This window comes from Pimephales promelas, chromosome 1 (assembly GCF_988280905.1).
Source record: "Pimephales promelas chromosome 1, fPimPro1.hap1.1, whole genome shotgun sequence".
NCBI classification, from domain to species: Eukaryota; Metazoa; Chordata; class Actinopteri; order Cypriniformes; family Leuciscidae; genus Pimephales; species Pimephales promelas.
Window position 1 is genome coordinate 12,349,378 of NC_142769.1, and position 8,531 is coordinate 12,357,908.

Genomic DNA, 8,531 nt, shown 5'->3' on the forward strand with positions numbered 1-8,531 from the left:
AAATCAGGCTTGTTTCCGCTTTGGAGCCAAGTTCACTCTTCGTTCCTCAAGCACTTCTCTACAGAGACTGTCAGCTTCTTCGAGAGATTCGTGTTGGTGTGACGGCGATTTCCCGGCGAGTTCGAGCTTCCTGATGTCTGTGCAGTGATTCCCAAAGAGTGTGTTTCTCCCCGGGCGCTTCAACACTGAGTTTTTTTCTCACAAAAGAGCTTGCACGTCTTTTTAAAGATTTCTCGCCCGTGCACTTCTGGATGTGGCAGATTCGTTTCTGACTCTGATGGTCACGATCGCTATCGCTTTCTAGTGTGTTTGGGCATTGATCACGCTAGAGCAGCGCTCATGGATGAGTCATGTTCTCTCTGTGGGAACTTGACCATCGCGTCACTAAGGTCGAGATTCAATGAGCTCGTGAGAGTGAGAGTCCCCTCAACCACACCCCGATCTACTGAATCTAGAAATAGAGTTTGTTCTTCGGCTGGAGGCTGGGGTGTTCTGAGGGTGACGGTGTGGAACAAAGCTACGACTACACGTCCGTGCTCTACACCTATCCCTCCAGTGACGATGCCAGCCAACGTTCAGGGGACTCTCACGGGTTCATCCTCGGATGTTCCCCGGGTTTCCTTTGGCTTTGCAGAGGATGTTGCGGCATCACAAGGCGGGCAGGATTCGTTGAGTGAGGATTCGGCAGCGCTGCCTGCTTCAGGTGTGCAGTCGTTCGTCGAGTCCGACCCCGAGATGACTGCCATGCTTTCCCGGGCAGCCGTGAGCGTCGGGTTAGAGTGGTCCCCGCCGCCCTGTCCTGAGCACTCGCAGCTGGACGATTGGTTTTTGGGAACGGCCGCCGGTTCACGCCCACGGCCAATCCCAATACCTTTCTTGCCGGAGGTGCATAATGAGATCACAAAGTCCTGGAAGACTCCCATGTCTTCCCGTAACCGCTCGCTGGTCTGATCCGCCTTTCCTCCACTCGATGGAGCCGCTGCCCATGGGTACACTGGGCTCCCACCGCTGGAATGCTCTGTTGCGATGCAACTGTGTCCGCAGAGTGCTTCCTCGCATGGCGAGCCTAAGCACCTGTCCAAAGCCTGTAGGTTCTACAATTGTGGCAAAGGCCTACAGAGCTGTGGGCCAACAGCCGCTTCACTGCATGCCATGGCTATTCTGCAGGTTTACCAGGCCCAGATACTCAAGGACATGCACGAGGGCAGGACAGACCCGGGGCTCATCGATGAGCTGCGTGGTGCCACCGACCTTGCCCTCCGGGCGACAAAGGTGACCGCGCGCTCTCTGGGTCTGGTGATGTCCACAGCCGTGGTCCAGGAGAGACACCTGTGGCTGAACCTGGCTGACATGAAGGAGGCCGAGCGGCCCAGCCTCTTCGCCCGCTGTTGGACGAAGTCCTCAGACTGAGGCCATCAAACACATCCTGCCCCGTCGACCTGTTGCTGCCTCCACCCAGTCGGCCCGGGCAGGCACCTCAGGCTGTTCGCGGCCAAGGGCGTCCTCCCGCCCGGCCCAAGCAGCAGCCTTCACCCGGGCCCGGTCGTGGAGGAAGTCGCAGGAAGACACCCCAGCCCTCTCCTGCCCCGCCCCCTGCTAAACGCCGGGCCAAGTGGCGCTCCTGAGACGGGCTGCTTAGGGATGATGAGTGCTACTTCACAGGAGATGGTAGCAGGACCACTCCTTCTGCCGGAGGAGGGCTGGGCGAGAATCTTTTGTTCTACTTTTCCCGCTGCTCACCCACGGGTGGGAAGCACCCTAAATTCGCCTTTGGCTAAGCCACACCCTAGAATATAGATTGACCAATCACAGCGCAGCCAAGAACGAGCTCCCACAGAGGTTCAACACTTTTTCACAGCGCTCCATTGACTTTCAACACAGGCGTCTCATATTTTTAGTCTTGGCAGGCTATTACTGTCGTAGTTTTATCAAAAATATGGTTAAACGTTGTGCCTGGGGCATTGGTAACAGATTTGTTTCCCAGAGAGGTTGGATTGGGATGTCTGTTTTTCCCTTCCCAAAAAAAGTCAAATCCTGAGAAGTGTCGTCTTAAACTGGATTAAACTGGATGGACGTCCTCAGTCAGCTAAACCCCTCAAAGATCAACAAGCACATCTTTTTTGCTTCTAACCTTACTGTGAAGTTATACTAGTTAGAACGTTTTATAATGTTTTAGGTTATGATTTCAGTTCTCATACCGGTTGTTGATATGCTAGCAAACGCTGCTAATAAATACAACGTTATACTTGTGTAGTCCGTTTGCTTTGTAATAACGATTATAGAAGTGAATAGAGACCTACCCAGCTTTGCATGAACAGTGTTGCTCTCTGCTATTGTTAGTCCCAGCCTCCGTCTCAATTAGTAGGATATGCGGTGGTTCATTTTTTGACCGTGACCGGTAACATTATGCTTTTGCCTCTATTTGGATGCCTTGTTGTTTGTTGCGTTTCACCTGTATGTCTTGAATATAGTCTTCGAACGCATATTGCAGCCCCTTTTGCCTACTTCTATCGGACACTTTATTTGCTGCTTTATAAAAGTTTGATAACATTTCAGCAGGAAGAGCTGTAAGCCATGTTGATATCATAAGTCATGTTGATATCAAACCAGAGCCCAGATGAAATTTGACGGAAGTAGCAACAGTAACTAATGGAGGCGGGACTTAGCCAAAGGTGAATTGGTTAAAGAAAGAAGTAGCACACTCATCCCTGAGCACACAGAGTTGTCGCACCCGGGCCGTGCACCCCTCGTCCTCCTCTGTCCCAGAGTCGGATGACAGTGCGAGCCACCCTCAGACCCTACCACTCTCATCCCTCTCTGTCGCCAGCCCCCAGGCAGAGCAGACCCCCACGGGACGTTCTTCCTCCCCTGGTCTCCTCTGTCAGGACATGGTCAATGACTGTGCCCCCACACCGGGCCGCTATGCCGTCCGTGTCCGGGCCAGTCATTCCGCTTCGCTGCACCATCGGTGGGAAGTCTGTGGTCCGTATGACCCCGCTGGTACAGTTTTTGGAAGCCTAGCTAGAGCTTCCCAAACTGTCCCGCTGGGTCGCTCAGACGAAGCACGCCTACATCCATGTCTCCATTCTTCCTCGACACAGACCGTTCCTGCTGTTTGCTCTCGAGGGGCAGGTATACCAGTCCGCGGTTCTCCCTTTCGGGCTAACCCTGTCTCCTCTCGTCTTTACGAAGATCGCTGAGGCAGCCCCTGTTCCCCTCTGGGAACATGGGGTTCGCATCCTGAATTACCTTGACGACTGGCTGATCCTAGCTCACTCTCGAGATCAGGTTTGCGAACACAGGGACCTAGTGCTCCGGCACCTAGCTCGTCTGGGCCTTTGGGTCAACTGGGAAAAGAGCAAACTTTACCCCGTGCAGAGGATCTCTTTTCTCAGTGTGGATATCGACTCGATCGCCATATCCTCACAGCTTATGAACGAGCGCGCACAGTCACTGCTGACTTGCCTGAGACAGTTCGAGGGCAAGAATGCGGTTCCACTGAAACTTTTTCAGAGGCTTCTGGGACATATGGCATCTGTAGCCGCAGCAACGCCGCTTGGATTGCTTCATATGAGACCGGTTCAGCATTGACTTTACGACCGAGTCCTGGGGTGGGCATGGCAACACGGCATACTCCGGGTACCAGTTACGCCGACCTGCCGTCAGACCTTCACCCCATGGAGGAACCTCAGTTTTCGACGGGCCGGTGTGTCCCTGGAACGAGCTTCCCAGCATGTTGTAGTGACAACAGATGCCTCTGCCATGGGCTGGGGTGCCATGTGCTGTCACAGGCTCCTGTACAGGACCCCAGCGCCTATGGCACGTCAATTGCCTCGAGTTGCTGGCTTTATAGCTGGCTCTGCGTCGCTTCCGAGCCGTGCTCAAGAACCAGCATGTACTAGTCTGAACAGACAATACCGCAACTGTAGCATACATCAACTATCAAGGTGGTCTGTGCTCCCACCATATGTCGCAACTCGTCCGCCACCTCCTCATATGGAGTCAGAAGCGTCTGAGGTCCCTTCGTGCCATTTATATTCCCGGGAACCCTGAACCGCACAGCTGACGAGCTGTCCCGGCTTCAACCCCTCCCTGACGTCCCTTCGGCCCAGGCAAGGGTGGCATAGTGGCCCGGCATGAAGGCATGGTCATTAACCACGTCCTGACAGAGGAGACCAGGGAAGGACCAGCATTCCACAAGGGTCTGCTCTGCCAGGGGTCTGGCGACAGAGGGGGATGAGAGTGGCGAGGCCAGTGGGCAGTGCACACTGTCATCTGAGAATTCTGTGTGCTCAGAGATGGGTTTCAGTTCTTTCTGTAACCCTCTGAGGACCAAAAACGCAGCCCCACGTTTTGATTGTTTTTTTTTTCCACATAGCTGCAACATAGACTTAAAATGCTCCGTCCTCTGAACCTCCTAAAACCCCCTCCTCTGAGGGGGTTCAGTACCTGAATGCTGGTCTATCAGCCGGAGTGGTTGAAACCATACTAAGCTCTAGGGCTCCATCTACTAGGAGATTATATGGCCTCAAGTGAAATGTGTTTGTCACTTGGTGTAGAGAACAAGAGTTAGATCCAGTTAACTGCCCAGTGGCTTCAGTTCTGGAATTTCTTCAAGATCGTTTCTCTGCGGGTCTCTCCCCTTCCACGCTTAAGGTGTACGTGGCTGCTATTGCGGCTTTCCGCACACCGTTAAGTGATGGGCCTCTGGGGAGGCACCATTTGTTCATTCGGTTTCTCCGTGGTCCTTGGAGGATGAGACCGGCAACCAGGTCCAGGGTTCCGGCCTGGGACCTGGCAATAGTTCTGGAAGGGTTATCCCTGGCCCCCTTCGAACCTTTAGAGTCGGCTTCGCCTAGGATTTAACGCTAAAAATTACCTCACTTAAGAGGGTGGGAGATCTCCAAGCCCTGGCAGTGACACCAGCTTGCTGGGAGTTTGCTCCTGGCAGAGTAAAAGCCTTTTTGCACCCGAGTCCAGGCTACGTGCCTAAAGTTCCATCTAATACGGCTCAATCTACAGTCCTTCAGGCATTCCATCCTCCACCTCATGTGTTGGCAGAAGAAGAGAAGCTCCATTTGCTCTGCCCTGTCAGAGCTTTGAGCGTGTACCTTGAGAGGTCCTTTTCTTGGAGAAGGTCGGACCAATTATTAGTATGTTTTGGGTCAAGCAAACCATTGGTAATTGGATTGTTCAGACTATTACTGAGGCTTACAAGATGCGCGACTTGCCTTCACCTTTAGCCATGAGGGCTCATTCAACTAGAAGCATGGCTTCCTCTAGGGCCCTCCTTCCGGGAGTACCTCTACAGGAGATCTGTGAGGCAGCCGGCTGGGCTACTCCACATACTTTTATCAGGTTCTACAGTCTTCACCTTCCTAGTACACTTGGAGCACACGTGCTCGGTCCTTGCTGAGTGCCTAAACAGTTTCACTCCGGGACAGGCCTATTCGCTGCGTGGCCTAGTGGGCACTCGTTCCCCAAAGTGTCGATTCTCGACGCAGTGTAGAGTTCCCTCGAAAGGGAACGTCTCGGGTTATGATTATAACCCTTGTTCCCTGAGAAGGGAACGAGACACTGTCGTTCTGCCACGCCCCTTGAGGCCTTAGAGCGTCTTGCTTCATCGCGAGGCTAATGTGTGTTGTGACAGCGTCACTTTTTTACATTCGGGTATGCCGTCACATGTTACGTCACGACGCAACACCCATCAGGATTGCATTTGTTTCATTCACACTTCAGAGGCGCATGCTTAGGGAGCGCCCCCAAAGTGTCGATTCTCGACGCAGTGTCTCGTTCCCTTCTCAGGGAACAAGGGTTATAGTCATAACCCGAGACGTTTCTCCGATAACAAACTATTTTTCCCAAGACATGTATGCACAGACTGCGTTTGATTGGACGCCTGTTCTTCAGTGCGTCATCGTGATCGCTGGGTGTCTCCAAATTATTTATTTTTTTGTTTTGTTTTGTTTGCTTTATTCATTTTTATTTTTCATGCTTTGTTAGAGTATTTTTGTCATTTTGAGTGCTTGACTGAATGTTTTTGATTGGTTTACTGTGTCAGTGTTCTTTTTTAGTATTGTATCTGTTTGATGTTTGATTTGTCAAAGGTGCTGGTAGAAGGTCAGTGAGTTAAGTAAACCAGTGTGACACCAAATTCTGACTTTCATCGGTGGTAGTATGTTTTTTTTATTAGTTTTAATGGTTTTAGTGGCGTATTCATGCATATGTGGAGCTCGGTCCCCTTGAGCGGCCTCCTGCTACATATATATATATATATATATATATTTTTTTTTTTTTTCCAGGACTGAGGTAGCATCACTCCTTCACCTGCAACTCGCACTGGGAGGGCACGCAACAGGTGTTGTTCAGTTTTGAGAACAATTGAAAATGACACTGAGTAAGTACACCTATTCCCTTTCTTTCAGATATTAGTATAATTCTGTTTACATATTTTGTCTGGGCAATATTACTTTTGGTGACTGAAATGCAGTTGTTTTTTGTGTAATAAACATGCTCACAGTTGTTTGTTTGTTTTACAGCTATAAAGATGATGGTGATCATCAGACACCTGTTGCAAAGAGGGCCAAGGCCAAGGATAGCGATCTGCCTTTACTTTAGTTTATTTTGCTCACATTTGATTTGCTTAGAGCCCGCATCAATGGGGCATAAGCATTTACTGTGAGATGTACTGCATTTACTGTGCAAATTTAGAACATTCAGTTTATCCTCATTGAGGAATTACAATAAAACAGATTGAAAAAAAAAAAACCTTTGAATCTCCTCTCATTCTTTGTTCAGGCTGCCTCACTTGATGGGCCATTAGGCATTGGAGGAGTGTTGTTCACACCCCTGGTCTGAATCTCATTAATATTGATAGGCCATTACCACTTCCATGCATAAACCTCTTCTGACAAACAAACTGTCATACAAAGTATAAATTAATGTTTTGTTTTATGTTAAGGATTAGGCAGGATTATTTTTGCATCATTTTGAAGCCAGAACTCAAAGCAACAACATCATTTAGTAAAAAGTCTTACAAATTTAGTATGTGTTTAGTGGTCTTATTTCAGCAACTTTCTTTGTAATTTCTTTTAATAACCACGCATAAACATTATTCTCTTAAACATACATGTTGCTCACATATTATGGTAGCCCCGTTTGTGCTATTTAGAGTTTATTAGAATTTACACCTTTGCCATTAACATGTTTATAAATAACTGAAAAAGTACAAATGTCAGTGCATGTCAAAACATACCAAGGACCCCAAATACACCTTGGTCCCCAGAGGGTTAACCACTTTAGGATGCTGCCCACTGGGGTTTAAACAGCGGAAAGCAGAAAACCAAGGATTCTCCACCGGCCCTCCACCGAGGAAAGGAGTGGACCTGCTACCATCTCTTGGAAAGAACTGATTGCCATCTCTGAGCAGCCCATCTCAGGAGCGCCGCTTAGCCTGGTGTTTAGCGGGGCTGGAGAGGGCTGTGGCGCCTTCCTGCGGCAAGCAGCCTGAGGCATCTGTGGCAATGCCTGGGTGGAGGCAGCAGCAGGCCGTTGGGGCAGAATATGTTTTATAGCCTCAGTCTATTTCTGGGCAGTTGAGAACTGTTGGGTGAGGTCCTCAACCACGCCGCCGAAGAGGCCATCCTGGGATATGGGGTCATCGAGCAAATGAGTTTGTAGACAGGGTAGGCAGCGGCCTGATCGAGAGGAGGAAAGACGGAGGAGGTAATTGGATGATCACGGGAAGACAATGGTGTCTCCAGGACCTCCAAACCTCCTCATGCACCTCCGGGAAGAAAGGAATTGGGGTTGGCCCCCGACGAGTGTCAGCGGCCGCACCCAAAAAACAATCATCAAGTTGCGAGCACTCGGGACAGGGTTCGGAGGGTTCCACTCTAACCCGGTCGCCCGGGAGAGCATGGCAGCCATCTTGGGTTCTGGCTTGAGAAATGCTGGCACACCTGAGGGCGGCAGCACAGCCAAGTTGTCATCTCTTGATGACTCTTGCCCACCTTATGATGCTGCGATCGTCATAGCATCTTCCTCTGGAGTGCCGAATGACACTCGCGGCCTGCCTGCGTCATGTGACCGGGAAGACCGCGGGGCATCATCATTGCGATGGTCATGTTCCCACAATGAAAATATGAGTCATCCACAATCGCTGCTTTAGCATGCTCAAAGCCCAAACACACAAAGCAGCGATTGTGCCCATCAGAGTCAGAAAGCAGACGACCGCAACCAGAAGTGCACGGGCGATGCATCTTTAAAAAGACATGCCACGCTCTGCTCTTTTAGAGAGGAAAACTCCGCAAAGTGTTGAAGTGACCAGGGAGAAAACATAAACACTGGCAGATCACTGCACAGATCGCAGGGATTGTGCACTTGCTGGGATCGCCGTCACACCAACACCTGGAGAGAAGCTTGTCCTGAAGAGGCATGTGAGAATGACTTAGGGAGTGAAGCATACACTTGGCTCCAAAGCGAAAACATATCTGCATATTGCCGGTGTCCTCCTTTTATACCCATGAGGT

General features: G+C 50.4%; 1 pseudogene; it reads right to left on the minus strand.

Annotated features, from left to right (window-relative positions):
* Nucleotides 1-320: 320 nt before the first annotated feature.
* LOC148998355 (uncharacterized) lies at nucleotides 321-1,154 on the minus strand (annotated as a pseudogene).
* Nucleotides 1,155-8,531: the final 7,377 nt, after the last annotated feature.